This window comes from Girardinichthys multiradiatus, chromosome 11 (genome assembly GCF_021462225.1).
Source record: "Girardinichthys multiradiatus isolate DD_20200921_A chromosome 11, DD_fGirMul_XY1, whole genome shotgun sequence".
In the NCBI taxonomy this organism is placed as follows: domain Eukaryota; kingdom Metazoa; phylum Chordata; class Actinopteri; order Cyprinodontiformes; family Goodeidae; genus Girardinichthys; species Girardinichthys multiradiatus.
The window spans coordinates 26,256,863-26,275,712 of record NC_061804.1 but is presented as its reverse complement, the minus strand read 5'-3'; the positions used below and the strand labels follow the sequence as shown (position 1 = coordinate 26,275,712).

The 18,850-nt window shown below is 40.7% G+C and overlaps 1 protein-coding gene across 2 annotated transcripts in view; it reads right to left on the bottom strand.

Moving 5' to 3' along the window:
• The window catches only part of camkk1a (calcium/calmodulin-dependent protein kinase kinase 1, alpha a), a 106,380-nt gene that overhangs the window by 75,918 nt on the left and 11,612 nt on the right, over window positions 1-18,850 (bottom strand). The gene's annotated exons all lie outside the window — the stretch shown is intronic.

Genomic DNA, 18,850 nt, shown 5'->3' with positions numbered 1-18,850 from the left:
CACCTTAGGTGCACCGTCAGATCAGTGGTCCCACCAAATAGGGGCAGAATAATCCCCTGGTGAGACCACTTAGCTCCAGGTCAGTCTACACCTGTGAGTGAAGACCAGGACATCACACAGAAGAGGCGGATGTGACTGAGCTTTCCTCTCTTTCACTGGTGGTCGTAGCTGCTCTCCCACCGAGAACTGAACTGAACACTCTGAACTTTAAAAAAAATAATAATAAAAAGGTATTTTGTGTTTCACCATATTGTTAATCCTCATCTTCCTTTGCAGGTACCTTCGAAAAGAATGGGAGGTGAAAATCTAGGACCCATGCCCCTTAAGGGTTGGGTCATGGTAGGTTTAGGTGTTTTAGCATTCTTCATTGTTACATTGATTTTTGGATTGTTCTGTGAACTGCCTTTCCAAGCATGCTCCAGTCATCCAGACAATAAAGTATCAAAACGCAGCGCTCCACCCATTGCCAACAAAACCAGGGCTGGCCCTTTTACCCCTCTACGGAGAAATGGCACATACACTTGCTTTAGCTTCACTTCCAAAACCCCGCAGGTGAATGTTGGGGAAATTCCTCGCGATTGGTGCAACTCCACGGTGTCAGGCTCAGTGACAGGTCCTTGGGCAAGATCAGGACTTTATTATTATTGTGGAGGACACCGCCTTCTGACTAGGATCCAAAATAATACTATTGGAGTGTGTGCCATGGTTAGGTTGCAGGCACCTCTCCTCTTGTTAGGAAAATACCTTAAGTATCTTCCTTCAACACATACCCAAAGCACAGCTTTAACTAGGAGAAGGTGTAGACATATCATAAAACGGAGCGCAAACACCTTTGACTTAAGCAAAGACTCACCCACTTACATTGATGCAATAGGAGTTCCTCAAGGCGTACCTAATGAATACAAATTAGCGGATCAAATCTCAGCAGGCTTTGAAAACATCCCCATTATAACAGCTTTGTTCCCTGTTACTCCCAATAAAAACGTAGACCGCATCAACTACATCCATTACAATGTTTTACGTCTAGCTAACTTAACAAGGGATGCAGTAGAAGGCTTGTCCGAACAATTGGCACCAACCTCCCTTATGGCTGTGCAAAACCGAATGGGATTAGATATGTTGTTAGCAGAAAAAGGGGTCGTCTGTTCGATGTTTGGGGATATGTGTTGCACTTTTAATCCCAACAACACTGCACCTGATGGTTCCGTATCAAAAGCTTTAGAAGGATTAAAAACACTTTCAGCCACTATGCATGAGCACTCAGGACTAGACAATCCGTTAGAAGACTGGATGACGGGCATGTTTGGACATTGGAAAGGGTTGATTATGTCATTGTTTATTTCCATTGCTGTTTTTGAAACTATTATGGTTACCTGTGGATGCTAACGAGGAGGAGGACGAAGATTAACCCGTAAGAGTAAATTACAGGGCGTCTGATATGTATTACTGTCTAGGGAGCAGAAGGATTGTAGAATATTATATTGGCATATTTGGACAGACTATAGAATAAAGCACGGATCGACACCCTCCAGTTAGAGGGGTCACGACTCCCTGTCAAGATTTAGAAGGTTGTAAGCATCCTTGGGACTACAAAGGCCCGACAGGCAATAGTCCCTGGGCACATGGCGTGGCATTGGAGGCAGGGTCAAAAAGCATAATGACAAACATTTCCTTCTGCTCCACAGGTTGTAATGATTGTTAAAATCTTTTATTTAGCATCTCCAAGTAGTGGTGAAGTCACATAGGTGACTTCAAAAGGGGGAATTGTGGAAATATAAATGCCTTATCATTAGTAGCTAAAGCTAAGATATATTTGGGATTTGCTGCTTATAGATTGATTATTATTAGGAGTTTTTAGTTATGCTTTTGAGAGTTAGAAAAATCCTTAAACAGTAGCTTCTAATGTGGTCACACAATGAGTGTTTATTATTCAAGGTTAAAGCTTGCAGGTGTTTTCTTTCTGTATCGTGAGAAGCTGGCAGTATATTATGGAGGCATGGTACTCCTCTCACTGAAGATTCCTGAAGACGTGTGGGAAACAATTCTTTAATTAAATGATTAAATGTATCTCTGTTTCTTTGATACTGTTGCTGGGGAGACATCCACAGACAGAATGATTGTGTATGTGTACTGCATAGCAGCGTGGGGTATAAAATGTAATGTGGCGCACCCCCAGTGAGACAACACAGACGTTTCCAGGTACCAGTGTAAGTGTGTGTCTCCCTCTCTGAATTCAGATTGGTTTTAATAAACTTGTGGAAACGTACAACTGATCTCTGACTGAGGATTGTCCTTTGAGGTGCCAAATAAAAAGAGTCGGGGAGAGGTGAGGAGTAATGTAAGAGTTAACTGACGGCCAGTAAAGTTTTCCTACCTCAACAATGTTTAAAGTAGTATGCTTATCTGGCTCACACTGTCTGCTCTATTTCATAGCAAAGGTGTTTTACAGAGTCAAGTTCTTCCACACCAAACCCGTTCATCCATGTCTTAATGGACCTTGGCTTGTGAACTGGAGAACATTCAAGTAGGATCTGAAGATCCATCCATTCAACAGTTCCAACACATTTGGGATCAGGAAATTGTCAAAAATATCTTGGAGTTCCTTTCCAACAAGAACTCAGGAGCTGAGCCCAACTCCTGAAAAACAGCCCCACACCATAAGACCCTCTGCAACGAACTTGACACGATAGATTAATATAACCCAAGGACAAAAGAAACTGTCTATTCTATTAATTTTGACAGAAAGGGCAAATATTAGGGCTGCTGCTTGGAAAACAACTGGCACATTCTGCAGATATTTCATCTAACTACTTATGCTTGTTTATTAATGAGTGATAGAGATACATGAAAACGCAATAGCACACTGTCATTAGTGTACACAAACATTTGTAGCAAAGAATGTATCTGCAGCTAAGAAAAAAGTTCTAACATTAACAAGTCAAAAGCTCAGCCCTTTCTGGCTGACTCATAGTCCTAGCTGTCTCTGTAGTGAAAAGGGTTTCAAACACAAAACATGCATAGAGTGCATTCTGGATTTGTAGGGATTTTTTTTATCATCAAAAAGCATAATGTCATCCTGATAGAATAGAACCCTTGTAATGTACTTAAGTGCCAACTTACACTGCCTGTTTTTTTTTTAGAGTTTTATTTTCTTTTATCCAAACAAACAAACAATACAGTGCACAGCATGACTGGTACTATTACATAGTAGCATATCACACACATCAGTTGGTTTTCTAACACTTGTTGGCCAGTAGCTCTCCTGATGTTAGCACATATATTGTTCCAAAATATTTGAATTACATCACAGTCCCATAAACAATGAAACCTTGCACCAACATGAGCTTTATATTTTAGACACTGGCAATATTCCTGACTTATATTTACTATAGATATAAGGACAAATATACAGGTCCTTCTCAAAAAATTAGCATATTGTGATAAAGTTCATTATTTTCCATAATGTCATGATGAAAATTTAACATTCATATATTTTAGATTCATTGCACACTAACTGAAATATTTCAGGTCTTTTATTGTCTTAATACGGATGATTTTGGCATACAGCTCATGAAAACCCAAAATTCCTATCTCACAAAATTAGCATATCATTAAAAGGGTCTCTAAACGAGCTATGAACCTAATCATCTGAATCAACGAGTTAACTCTAAACACCTGCAAAAGATTCCTGAGGCCTTTAAAACTCCCAGCCTGGTTCATCACTCAAAACCCCAATCATGGGTAAGACTGCCGACCTGACTGCTGTCCAGAAGGCCACTATTGACACCCTCAAGCAAGAGGGTAAGACACAGAAAGAAATTTCTGAACGAATAGGTTGTTCCCAGAGTGCTGTATCAAGGCACCTCAGTGGGAAGTCTGTGGGAAGGAAAAAGTGTGGCAGAAAACGCTGCACAACGAGAAGAGGTGACCGGACCCTGAGGAACATTGTGGAGAAGGGCCGATTCCAGACCTTGGGGGACCTGCGGAAGCAGTGGACTGAGTCTGGAGTAGAAACATCCAGAGCCACCGTGCACAGGCGTGTGCAGGAAATGGGCTACAGGTGCCGCATTCCCCAGACCTGGGCTACAGAGAAGCAGCACTGGACTGTTGCTCAGTGGTTCAAAGTACTTTTTTCGGATGAAAGCAAATTCTGCATGTCATTCGGAAATCAAGGTGCCAGAGTCTGGAGGAAGACTGGGGAGAAGGAAATGCCAAAATGCCAGAAGTCCAGTGTCAAGTACCCACAGTCAGTGATGGTCTGGGGTGCCGTGTCAGCTGCTGGTGTTGGTCCACTGTGTTTTATCAAGGGCAGGGTCAATGCAGCTAGCTATCAGGAGATTTTGGAGCACTTCATGCTTCCATCTGCTGAAAAGCTTTATGGAGATGAAGATTTCATTTTTCAGCACGACCTGGCACCTGCTCACAGTGCCAAAACCACTGGTAAATGGTTTACTGACCATGGTATCACTGTGCTCAATTGGCCTGCCAACTCTCCTGACCTGAACCCCATAGAGAATCTGTGGGATATTGTGAAGAGAACGTTGAGAGACTCAAGACCCAACACTCTGGATGAGCTAAAGGCCGCTATTGAAGCATCCTGGGCCACCATAAGACCTCAGCAGTGCCACAGGCTGATTGCCTCCATGCCACGCCGCATTGAAGCAGTCATTTCTGCCAAAGGATTCCCGACCAAGTATTGAGTGCATAACTGTACATGATTATTTGAAGGTTGACGTTTTTTGTATTAAAAACACTTTTCTTTTATTGGTCGGATGAAATATGCTAATTTTGTGAGATAGGAATTTTGGGTTTTCATTAGCTGTATGCCAAAATCATCCGTATTAAGACAATAAAGGACCTGAAATATTTCAGTTAATGTGCAATGAATCTAAAATATATGAATATTAAATTTTCATCATTACATTATAGACAATAATGAACTTTATCACAATATGCTAATTTTTTGAGAAGGACCTGTATACATGATGCAAAGTTTTATGTTGCATTTCTTTCAGTTTGTTGCAAACAGATATCTTAGATGTCTTAAAGTTAGAATTTTCTTCCATATTTTATTATCCATCTCAGATTTAAGTAGTGTTTCCCAGGATTTCCTCAACCATGCAAATTTGTCTGAATTTAGATAATAAATCTCGAGGTAAAATTTAGATACAAATGTATTATGTTCATTATTTAAAAGAAGTGTCGCCAGGTGATACGATTCTGGTGAGAGCGTAAGTGGTTTCACTTCTTTCGTTACATAATGCATTACTTGTAGGTATTCATACAATTCTGTTTGATATTGGGTTTTTAGAGAATCAAATGTTTTGAACTCGCCATGTTCAAACAAGTCATAAACTCTAATTATGCCTGCCTCATGCCACCCCTGAACTTTGAACCTTTGTTCCGGGGCAGAATATCTGGGTTATCTAAAATTTTGCTATTATATGGAGTGACTGGTTACTCTTAAACTGTTTCCTTATTCTTCCCCATGCCCACAGAACATTACATATCAAATGGTTGTTCTTTACTGTTTGTGGTAAATTATACTCCAAGCCGAAAGCCCCCCACTCCATCAACGACCGACACCTCGCCAACGACCTGAACGAGTTCTACTGCCGCTTTGAAAGACAAAGGGACAGTCCTGCAACCATCCCTCACGTCGCCCCCCAACAGCTGCAGCCACAATCCACCACCCCCATCTCTCCAACCTCAAGAGGGGCCTTGGCACCTCCAACCCCCACCCTGAAATTCCCCCCCACCAGCCCCCTACCCACGCCGAGGACGGCTCTTTCCATCCAGGAGAGGGACGTAAACAAACTCTCCAGGAGACAGAACCCCTGGAAAGCTGCTGGTCCGGATTCTGTCTCACCAGCCAGCCTGAAGCACTGCGCTGATCAGCTGTCTCCAGTCTTCACAGACATTTTTAACACCTCACTGGAGACATGTTATGTGCCAGCCAGCTTCAAGTCCTCCACCATCGTCCCTGTTCCCAAGAAGCCAAGGACCACAGGGCTTAATGACTTCAGACCTGTCGCCCTGACCTCTGTGGTGATGAAGTCCTTTGAGCGCCTTGTGCTCCCCCACCTAAAAGACATCACCGACCCCCTCCTGGACCCCCTGCAGTTTGCCTACAGAGCCAACAGGTCTGTAGATGATGCAGTCAACTTAGCCCTTCACTTCATCCTCCGGCACCTGGACTCCACAGGAACCTATGCCAGGATCCTGTTTGTGGATTTCAGCTCTGCCTTCAACACCATCATCCCAGTTCTGCTACAGGAGAAACTCTCCCAGCTGAGTGTGCCCGACTCCACCTGTAGGTGGATAACTGACTTCCTGTCTGACAGGAAGCAGCGTGTGAGGCTGGGGAAGCACGTCTCTGACTCCCTGACCATCAGCACCGGTTCCCCCCAAGGCTGTGTTCTCTCTCCTCTGCTCTTCTCCCTGTACACCAACAGCTGCACCTCCAGTCACCAGTCTGTCAAGCTTCTGAAGTTTGCGGACGACACCACCCTGATCGGACTCATCTCTGATGGTGACGAGTCCGCGTACAGATGGGAGGTGGACCATCTGTTGGACTGGTGCAGCCAGAACAACCTTGAGCTCAACGCTCTAAAGACAGTGGAGATGGTTGTGGACTTCAGGCAGAACCCAGCCCCACCTGCCCCCATCACCCTCTGTGACTCAACAATTGACACTGTGGAATCTTTCCGCTTCCTGGGAACCATCATCTCCCAGGATCTCAAGTGGGAGCCAAACATCAGCTCCCTCATCAAGAAAGCCCAGCAGAGGATGTTCTTCCTGCGGCAGCTGAAGAAATTCAACCTGCCAAAGACTATGATGGTGCACTTCTACACAGCCATCATTGAGTCCATCCTCACCTCCTCCATCACCATCTGGTACGCCGCTGCTACAGCCAAGGATAAGGGCAGGCTGCAGCGTGTCATTCGGTCTGCTGAGAAGGTGATTGGCTGCAATCTACTGTCGCTCCAGGAACTGTACACCTCCAGGACCCTGAAGCGGGCAGGGAAGATTCTGGCTGATCCCTCCCACCCCGGTCACAGACTCTTTGAAACTCTCCCCTCTGGCAGGAGGCTGCGGTCCATCCGGACCAAAACCCCACGCCACAAGAACAGTTTTTTCCCAACTGTGCACATATATTTATATTATATTGTAGATATGTTTATACTGTTTAATTTGTATTGTATTGCACCGACTACGCCAAAACAAATTCCTTGTATGTCCAAAAACGTACTTGGCAATAAAGCTTTTCTGATTCTGATTTAAATGCACACACACACACACACACACACACACACACACACACTCTTGTTTTGCTATATGTAGTGAGGACCATGTGTTGACTTCCATTAACTTCCATTGATTTTCAGTCATTTTCAACCCTTTCTATGCCCTAACCCTGACAATAACCCTAAACCTAACCATTACCAGTGCATGCCTAACGTTAACCTAAAGTCAATTCACACCTTAGTCCTACACCTAACTGTTAGCAAAATAGGTCATGAGGACCAGCAAAATGTCCTCACTTTGGTACAAACGGTCCTCAATTTGATGGTGAAATCGGGAAAATGGTCCTCACTGTGATGCCAAGACAGGAACACACACACACACACAGAAATTCTGATTGTAAACTATGTTCTAATTAACCCGATTAGCAGTGATTGATAGGGCCTGCTAAAAATATTTGATCAACTGATTTGGTTTGGTTCTTGCCATGAGCAATCATTACTACTTTTTAACAACTAAAATTAGCTGCACCCTCAACTGCTTTTTAGAAAATAAGCACTGCAATTGAAACCACTGTTTTTCCCACACTAATCAGTCTCTAGCAGAATTTAGAACAACAAGGCTAATTGTCTGAATCCATATCTCTGTAAAACAGGCCCTGGAAAGCCAGTCTGGATGTTTGGAAAACTAAACCTGAACACACTCTTTGAAAAACAAATTGGATATGTGGTTGTGCTCTTTGTTTGAGGAAAGGTCACAGACAAAGGACTAGAGAGGCATCGCTCTGAGCAGGCTGCTGGTATCAGAGAGAGGAATGTTTAGCCCAGTGGCCCTTTGATGACTCATCTAAATAATGGCTGTCTCTAAAGAAAGCTGTGCTTGTTATTTCCTAAACGTGTGCTTTCACTGCTACCGCATAATAAAAAAAGGTTTGAGTCAACTTCTACATCCTCATTAAATTGAGATGTTTTTGAGTTCATCTGGAAGCAAAGCGAGCAGCTTCAGAATCGCTCCAATAAGTTTGGTCACAGGTTACCTGTAAATCCAGCTTTTCCTCATTTGTTCAGCTCTTCTGTTTCTTACTCAGGTTTGTAGATCTTCTGTTTTTCTTTAATCCAGCCAGTGATTTCAGCATCTAGGCCACAAAAAGCCCTCATGAAGACTCGAGGGTCAGAGTTAGAGATAAGCCAACTGTTCTTCTGGGTTTCATCCAAAGCCAAGCTGGAAAATTTTGTGGAAAACTAAGTATAGCATAAAAACCCAAGATAGGTGCAAAAGACATACAACATCAGAATATAAAGTGGGTAAATCTTATTTTTCAACAGAGCTCATTGAGATAATGCTGCACTAACAAGATGCCTCCTGGATATCATGTGGAATAGAGTCAAAAAAGTGGCAATAACTAAGTAGAAATCACAATCATTCAATCATGAATTAGCATAAATGACTGAACATATGGAGTTGTACTCTAGGGGTTGCTATGGTATCCTAGCAGCACATCAGCTCACAAAAAAGATAAGACATTAAGGGCCTGATTTGCTAAAGATCCCAAATAAGGGCCGCTAAACTGCTTGTGCAAAAACAAATTGCACCTGCAATTAGTGGGCGTGTTGCGGGTGATCTACTAAGATTGCTTGCACAAATGAGAACAGGTGCAAAAGCGGAGCAGGCCACCCTATTTAAATGAGAATTTTGCATGTGCTACTGGCTGTCACCATGGAGAGTTTGGATACATTTATTTAATTCAACATGAATGTGATTGTGTGTTTTGTTGAATATACAACAAAAGAAAAATGTGATTTCATAATTTTCATAATAATTAGAAAAGGCTTTTTGGGAAGATGTACATCATGACTAAAAGCTAATGTTCATCTCTTCTTTCTTAAATGGACCAGAAACGCCTCAGCAGAGCCCCGAAGGGATCCAAAAGACCCTGATCGGGAGTTGGTGCAGTAACAGAGAACTCAGACTGATGGATCACAGGCCATTATGCAGGAGCTAAGGGCTCTGTCCAATGTCGCGCTCACCCTCGCCCATCAGGTCATCTATCCTCACAAAAGGCAGCTGGTCAGTGCTGTGTCTGGGCTGACAATGGCCGTCTATGCCCTGCCAACAGACGGAAGATCCTACAGTAGCAGTGGTCCTTCCGCTGAGACGCTGGTGTTGTGCCATAAAGTGATGGTCTGCCAAAAACTGATCATCTGCCACAGGAGCGTGCATTTCTTGTAAACCATGTTGCTTGCGTAACTCGCAACAGTTGCACGTAAAATTTGGCCAATGAATATTAAAAATAAAAAAGACAAATTGGTCTTGCAAGGACTTTAGTAAAGGTTTGTCTCCCTTTAACTTTCGATTCTTTTCAGAGACTTGTGTTTTTGTTTTTTTATTTGAAAGTGTGTTTGAAGAATTTATCATAAACAGCTACAATATAAAGCCTGAACGTAATATTAGCAACATAAAGATCATTTGAGGTAAGAGTTGGCTATCTGTAGGCATCACATAACTGTCATGCACAGAATGTAAATTGAAAATTTATGTACATAAAAATAAATTATTTTCCAAGGATTTTACTGAATTTCGTTTGGTTTGTTTTTGGGGACATGAAGTGATTTTTTACTGTATAACCCTTCCCTGGCATATGTTCACTTGTAAAAAAAAAAAAGATCAAACTAATCCAGCCCCAATGGCTTTGCAATGACACAACATTATTGTCAATGATGCAATTTGTTTTGTTTAGTGACAAAATCTTCTCCACCACATGGAGTAGTCTACCTTAAAATTGTGATTTTCACCTCTTAAAACGTTTACCTATGAAGGATTAAATAAGCCTTAACATGACTTTATATCTTTGCTATTAATTGTATTATCCTCTGCACACAGGGTTTCTTAAATAATGTGCAATTACAGTAGAGAAGCCTCTGCAGCGAATGATAGGTTTTTTGGTAGACCATAACATATGGCACAACACCAGCATTAACCACAATGGTTGCTGGAATGATCAAGATGCAAGAAAGGAGTGTTGCAAGGAGTTTTATCATAAGAGATATGGCATGGCTTCTATTTCTGATTGGCTCCAAATCAGACTTCAGTTAATCCCGCAGCTCAAAATTGGCATAGCTGGATAGACGATATCTTTCTGTTATTTTTATTTCTGACAGGTCGAATATGTTGACATGCGCACGGTAGATTCTCTGTCGTGTGTCTATCCTTGTTGCACCTGGTTAGTAGACCAGCTTTGTGCGTGCTATCAAGGTTGTATGTGTTTTAATACAAGCAATCCTTTAGTAGATCAGGCCCTAACAGCCTAATCTCCTCCTCCCTCCAATTCCATGGTTTTATGCAAAATTCTCATTTAAATAGGGCAGTGCAGACCGCTTTTTCACCCTTTATCTATTGTGCAAGAAATCTTTGTAGATTACCCGCAACACACCCACTTATTGCACATGATATTTTTTATTTATTTATTTGTAATCAGGCCCTAAGACTTATACAGTGTCCAAGTTGGACCCCTTACCGCTGCGCCATTTATTTATTCACCTCTTCCCAATCTTGGCTAAATGTAGACTTCTCCAAAAGACTAACTTTAAGACCAAATTTCACCCGATATTAGTCCAGATGTCTGAATAGTTCACTTGTCATTTAGACCCAACTTAATTAAGCTGTTTGTAAGCCTGAAGCAGCAAAACAGAACAGATTAACAGTATATATATAGTATAGCAAAGTTAAGGAGAAGAGCTAAGATCTGTGGCAGCAATTAGCATTTTTCAGCAAGCAACATCCTAACCCTAACAGTTAAAATGAGCGGAAATGTGTAGCCTACCAGATGTAATGTGAGAGAAGCAAAGATAACATCTAACATGAGATAACAAAGATAACATCATTGACTGCGGTCAACTGTTGGATGCATCATTTCACAGCAAACAACCTCTTTGTTTAGGTTGGTGAACATTTGGTCTCCATGTCCATTTGCCTCAATTTGTACACAAGCACTGCCATCTGGTCTCAACTTTATTTCATTATGTTCCTAAGATGCGCAAGATTTTAAACTGCAATCAATATTGCTATATGAATGCAGGCAATATTGCTAACATAAAACACTGCCTGGATATAAAACTTGCTAGGTAATCATATTTTAGGTAAATTTAATAGCTTCTGGCTGAATGTACTATTAGCAGAGTGAATGGACTTTCTCTGCCCTCTATACCCATCCCTGACAACATTTTATGGCTTGGGGAGAATGGTGGGACATCATGAAGATGGAAAGAAAGGGATTAGTGAAAATAATGTGAGTTATTCGTAATCGATATTATGATTGCAATATAAAAACATATATTTTGCAATATTACATGTTCCTAAAAACATGCAGCCCTTTTTGTACCCAAATACTAACCATTTCATATCCATGCACCTCTCCATAGCGCATGGTAGTAAAGTTTTAAGAAATCACTGAGGTAGATAATTATTATCCCTGACTAAAACAAAATACCTGACCAACCCCCTGGTGGTAGATTATATTTGAAGTCACATTTCCTTAGGGTAGACTGATTGGTTTAGAAAAAATAGCTGGGAGATTGTGATGATGGAAAAGAAAACCAATATCATAATCGCAATATTCAATACGTCACAATATAAAGTTTTACTAATAGTGTGCAGCTCTAGTTATCCGTTGTCAAAGCCGGTATGAAACATCCCCAGGTTGGGTACCAGTTTGGTACAAATGTCTCATGGCATCAGACTCCTGTAGTTACCAGAAACGGTCTGGTATAAAAAGGATCAAAACTGCCCCAAGTACTAAATGATGAAGGTGTGACATGACCAACACCCATTCATATGGCATACTGGTTAAAAGCTCCAAATCTGACACAACACATTCTATGACATAGCGCCACACACACAGCACACACACAGACACAGCAACAAAGCTCAGATCCAAAACGATGGAACCAGGTTTACACTGAAAAACTAACCAGGTGTTCTGGAGATCCTCTGACCCATAAAAATCCAGCTATTAACTCTGCTGCTCATAGAGTCATGTCTGGTCAGAAAGTAATCCTTCAGTGTCTCCCAGAACAGATTGCATTCAGACTGTAGAAGTAATGCAGAAAAAATGTTGTAGACGAACCTCTATGAGAAGAAACCTTTTAGCACGACCAGGTTTAGTGACTTGTAACTGGACCACCCATGGCGGTAGGACTGAAAGAAGCCCGAGATCTCTGAGGAAGGACTTCTTTTTAAATTAGTCCAGAATTAGCCTCACTTTATTCTCCAAGGGTCTTTCTAACAAAAGACTGCGAGGTTGTGTTCTGTTCAGAATCTGCTTGTGAAGTCCATATTTTTTCTATGAAACACCAATCGTTGATTCATTCCAGCTCAAATAGCAACTATGTGTTCAGGTGGACTGTCTTAACCAGGGGTCTGCAACCTGCAGCTCTGGTGTCGCAAGCGGCTCTTTAGAGCTCCCACAATGGCTCTTTGGCTAAAAATTACAAAGTACCATCATGTAACAAATGTAGGTTTACCAGCTTTTTTGTTTTTTTTTAAATTACGTTAAATTTCCACAACATAATTAAACTAAAATGCCAGTAATGTTTATTTATATCTATTTTTTTGTTTCAATAAGTTGGAAGCTATGTGCTTTTTTTTACACCATTTTAAACAAACATCAACATCCCATCAAATGAAAAAAAAAGTAACCATCCTTTTCCAGCAGTTTTTTAAATGTTTTTTTTGTATTTTAAAACTTAAAAATAAAAATTAAGTTGTGGTACTTGAAAAATGACAAATTTTATATATTTGTCATATTTATAAAAAATTATAAGTTGCCTTTTTTGAAAATGCTCTAAACGAGATTCATTTAGCTGGACTGAGAGCAAAAATGGCTTCTTGGATCATAAAGGCTGCAAACCGCTGGTCTAAATCAAATTTCCGCAGTGATCTGGTAAATAATGGCCTTGTTGGTATCTCCTACTAAAGGCTAGTCATTGTGATGTCTGAAGATGTGCTCTCTAGGTATTGTTGTTCTATGATTTTGGCCTACCACAAAAAGTCAGTCCATTTAATTAACCTCCTAATTTTTCCCCGACTTATAACCGAGGATTAGTGACAGATGTTAGCAAAGTATTCTCATTATTCCCAGAGCTGCCATTCTGGTTATTTTCTATTCAAAAGATGAAGGCCAGCTTTTTAATTGAGAAATATGGGGAACATAAGCAAACTGAGCTGTAAGACCTTTTCTTTATCTTATGGAGATAAGAAATGCCACATTAAAAAGTCTGTTACTTCCTACCCCAGTGAGAGCTACAAAGAGACATGTTGATGCAGACCCCTCGGTGAGGCCAAGGTTGATTGAGCTCCAGAATGGGAATGGGTTTAAAGAATGCCTTGCTCGCTGAAAAGATTTCTCTCTGAAAAGGAGAGCAGTAGTGTCAGCTGGCTCACGATCATATTCTGCTTTCCACTTATCCAACGACTCAGTACAAAAGGGCTAGCAGCTCATCCACACTGAAGGGTGTTTATACAGAGCTACTGTGAGGACACCTCAGCAGAAACACCAAAGCGAGTCACACAGAGAAGCTGAAGAGGAAGCACAGTGAGCAGAGCATTAAGCTCCTTCTACTCAGCTGGTAAAACTCATTGTGATCAGCAGGGTGTCCTCTGAGCCATGAGAGCTAAATTCGTGCCCAGCTACAATGTTAATGATAAATAATGACAGACAATCAACCAGAGCCACCTATAGCTCTGTGCTCCATAGAGTTAACTGATATAGAGATGTTCTAAACATTATTTTTCATGTGGGTTCCAATTGGATTTTATAGTTTGAATTTATTGTTAGTTTTCCCAGGGTAAAATTATACATAACATTTCAAATATATGCATATATTTTCTCTAATATTGGTTTAAATGTCCATAGTTTTCCTGCCATCAGTGAGCTTCTGGCAAAATTCTGGTTGGATATTTGACCCAAACTCGATTTTACCAAAATCTTAATAAGTTGATTATTATCTTCGTCCATCGATTTTCAATTGGGTTTAGGTGAGGCCTTTTCCAGAAACTCAATGCTAGCCTGCTTCCTGTATTCCAAACCCAGTTTCGCTGTGCGTTTGGCATCATTGACCTGTTGCAACCAACTGTCTCCATCTTGATCGGAGTTCGAGTTCAATAAATTTGTGGTTGTCCTCTGTCATTATTTCCCCTAATTTGTGCAATGTACCAGCACTACCAGTAGCATTTTGTTAACACCAGGCTTAGCAGATTAAACTGTTTCTTTAACTAGAAAGCCACATTTTGGCTGCTCTAAAGAAACAACTTGACATTGTGGCCAAACAGTTTAATCTTTGTCTTGCATGACGATAAAAGTTTTTTCCAGAAGGCATCTGGCTTGTTCATGTAGGCACCTGAGAGAGCAGGGGTTTGTGTCTTGGTTAGCAACAATACGTTCAATACATTAGAATTATGCTTGTTGGTGGCTACAAAATGTGTTTGGTAATGGTTCAACTAGCTGAGAAACATTTAATCAAAAGTTATTGAAGGTGCATGTACGTATGTCAAACTTATGTATAATTTTAACTTTGTGTAAAATGAGAGAAAATTCACAATGAATGCAAACTTGTGCACCCAAATATTTTTTTTGTTGTAAGAAGCGCCTGTCAGTATTTGAGGAGGAGACTTGGACTGCAAACAGGCAAGAGTGGAGAAAATGCCATTAGTTATCACGGTTAGTTCGACTGTCATTTAACAATAGAAGCTGTCTGCAAACATCCAACTAAACAACATCTGGAAAAGCCAGAGGAGAATCAGAAAACAACATTCAAAATGATTCAAGAACTGCTCCTCATTTTCTATGGACTGGGTTTGTTCTTCTTAAACCCTTAATATCTTAGCATGTTAGTTGTGTATCGTATGGCATGAGGAAAGCATTTGTTAAAAGAAAGGCATAAGAAGTCTCGTTTGGAGTTTGTCACAATGTAGGAGAAACGGAAAAAATGTTGAAAGAATGTAATGTGTTGAGGTCAAATTAGACAAAAATTTAATTTCTGTGGCCTACATGCAAAACATATGTGTGGCACTAAGCTAACACTGCACATCAGTCTGAAATAGTGGTAAGACCTGGTGGTGGTGGTGGTATCATCCTGTGGGGAGAGAGAAACTGGTCAGAGTTGATAGGAAGGTAGATGGAGCTAAATACAGGGCAACCGTGTCAGGAAATCTGTTGGAGGCTGCAGAAGTCTTCAGACTGGGGAGGGTTTTCCAGCAGGACAACAACCCTAAACATACAGCCAAAGCTACAATCAAATGGTTTAGATTAGAGCATATCTATGGACCAGAATGGCCCAGTCAATGTTGAGACCAAAAATACAATGGAGAAGCTTTAGTTAGACTAAAATCATTGTTCAGATGCTCTCCATCCATTCTTGACTGAATACAAACTAGAGACTCAAAGAAAGAAAAGAAATGAAAGTCAGTTCTTTTTGGTTTTCTTCATTTTTGCTTCCAATCTGTATAGTTTAGACATTTCCTGGCAATTTAACATATCTGATTATAATCAATAACTGGTACAGGCTCCGTGTGTACAGCATGTGTACTGGTACCTCCCATACACATGCTAATTGAAAACAGTGGAGGAGTGCATTTAGGGCAGAGTGCTTGACTGCACTAGATGAGGTTAATTGAGAGATCTGAGAACTCCCCTTATAGTTGCAGGTTGTGTTTTGAATAATCAAGGCAAAATGAAGCATGAGTGCACCTCACACACAACGAATTGATGAGGACCTGGAAATGTATTCATGTATGGATCCGCTCTGTCTGGCTACAACTTCCCATCCCCTTAAACCGACAGTGGAAGCTGCTTCAGCCGAGCTAAATCTAAAATTATATTTTGATTTTGAGATGGTGTGGAAACGTGAAAGGTAGCATTCAGTCACAGCATCAATCTTAACTCTTTGACATGCTCATGTCACTCCAAATCGCTGATTCAGTTGAATTTTGTTTAGTTTTTAATTTTAGATTAGTTTGTTAAACTTAGGGTTCAGTTTTAAACTCGGTGGCATAATTTTGTAAATTGCATGATACATATTCAATAGAAGATTTGATCAATTTGAATCAAAACCAAACTAAAGAACTCACTATACAAATTGTATGCCTGTATTGTATCCTATGATGGAGGTCATTGTATGTAAATGACAAAGAGCCTAAGGCTCTTTTTACAGGGGGAATTCCCAAATTTAGGAATGTACCTGCAAACAGAGACTTGTCAAAGATGAACGACAACATGAACACTATTCCTGCAACTTTCTGCAGGAATAGTTAACATCAAAAATGCTTACAATGCAGGTAAACTACGAGTATCGTTTACCTTGGTAACATTCTTACCTGAGCCTGATTTTAAGTTCATTTGTTGCACTACATTTAGGCTGCTGACATAAAACTATGAGGGAGTTATTCATCTCCAAACAAGGCTCGTCATCACTAGAGGCAATGTAATGTAGAGGGATGTTGCCTGAATGTTTTGGTTGTGTATGGTTGACCCAATCACCACTGAGCCCTTGACTTGGTAAAAGGGTACAATGTTTAATTTACAGTATTGATTTTTCAGACTTCAATCTCCACATTCAACTCTGCTGCTCAACCTACAAATGCCTTTTCCTTACACATGAGGCATCATTTTAAGAAAAAAAAACAATGCTACAAAAAACTGAACAAAAATTTCCTTTACTTTTTTTCCCTAATTTTATTTTCCTGGCTAGAACTGAGAGATGAAAAAGTTAACCACAAAACTAATCTGGCAGAAGAAAGAAAAACCTAACAAGAAACATGTGTTTTGTAACATGAGATGCCTCATTTTCACACACACCCTCCTAAAACAAACTATTATTCAGCAGAGAAACCTAAGTTGCAGAAATACAAGCAATCTTAATATGTGGAGTTTAAAGAACTCAAGAATTCTCAGCTTTTCTGTTATGCAGTATAGTCTGGTTTTGGTTCGTCAATAATCAGGTTGCACCCCATTTCACACTATTAGGGCCACAATAACTCATGTAAAATTATTATCCCAGCTTGTATGAAAATGCACAAACTATGCAAATAGTTGACATGATTGACTTGGACAGTGTTATCAGCCTGTCTTCACAACCCTGAAATGTTAGCATTCAGTCCCCCCTGTTATACTTTTACAATTGTTGTCCTGCTGGAAGGTGAACCTCTAATAGATTTTCTTCCAGGATTGTCCTGTATGCTTCGTCCATCATCTTCCTATCAACTCTTACCAGCCTCCCTGTCCCTGCTGAAGAAAAGCATGCACACAGCATGATGCTGACGTTTCTATGTTTCATTGTGGCTATGGTGGGTTAAGGGCGATATACAGTGCTGTTTTTTTTCATTACACATAGCATTTTGCATTTAGGCAACAAAGTTCAGTTTTGATTATATCTGAACAAAGCACCTTCTTCAACGTGTTACTTGGATTGTGACAAACTTTAAACTGGGCTTCTTATGGGATTTTCTTGTTAATGGCTTTCTTCTCTCGAAAAGACTAGCTTCGCAGAGTGGGACACTATTTTTTTGTCTATTTTTACGTTTCTCCTACTTGAGCTATGGATCTCTGCAGCTCCTCCCGAATCACCTTTTGGCTGCTTCTGTGATTAATGCCAACCTTATCCGGCCTGTCAGTTTAGGTGGGCGGCCATGCCTTGGTTGGTTTTTATTCCAAATTTCAAATGACTGATGGAACAGAGCTTTGTAAGATGTTCAATGCTAGGGATTTGGTTTTATAACCTGCACAATGATCACCTGCACTGTTGTATTGCTCTTGCATCCTATACTGCTCTACATTTACTCTCACTCACTTAAAACTGTGCACATATATTTATATTATATTGTAGATATGTTTATACTGTTTAATTTGTACTGTATTGCACCGACTACGCCAAAACAAATTCCTTGTATGTCCAAAAACGTACTTGGCAATAAAGCTTTTCTGATTCTGATTCTACGGCTGCACGGTGGCGCAGTTGGTAGCACTGTTGCCTTGCAGCAAGAAGGTCCTGGGTTCAATTCCCAGCCTGGGGTCTTTCTGCATGGAGTTTGTGTGTTCTCCCCGTGCATGTGTGGGTTCTCACCGGGTACTCCGGCTTCCTCCCACAGTCCAAAGACATGCCTGTTAGGTTAATAGGTCACTCTAAATTGCCCTTAGGTGTATGAATGAGTGTGTGCATGGTTGTTTGTGTGTTGCCCTGTGATGGACTGGCGATCTGTCCAGGGTGTACCCTGCCTCTTGCCCATAGACTGCTGGAGATAGGCACCAGCTCCCCCGCGACCCACTATGGAATAAGCAGTAGAAAATGACTGACTGATTCTGATTCTGAAATCTGCTTTAAAATTCTTCACAACTTTCTCCTTGACCTGTCTGCTGTGTGCCTTGGTCTTTATGATGCTGTTTGTTTTCTAATGTTCTCTAACAATCCGCTGAGGCCCCAACAAGACAGCTGGATTTATACAGAGATTAAATGAAAAAACAAAACATGATTTCTTTCCATTTCCCAGGTATACAGGGTGAAAATATGAAAAGGTTGATGGGGTGTAAATACTTAAAAAAAAAAAAAAACCTTTC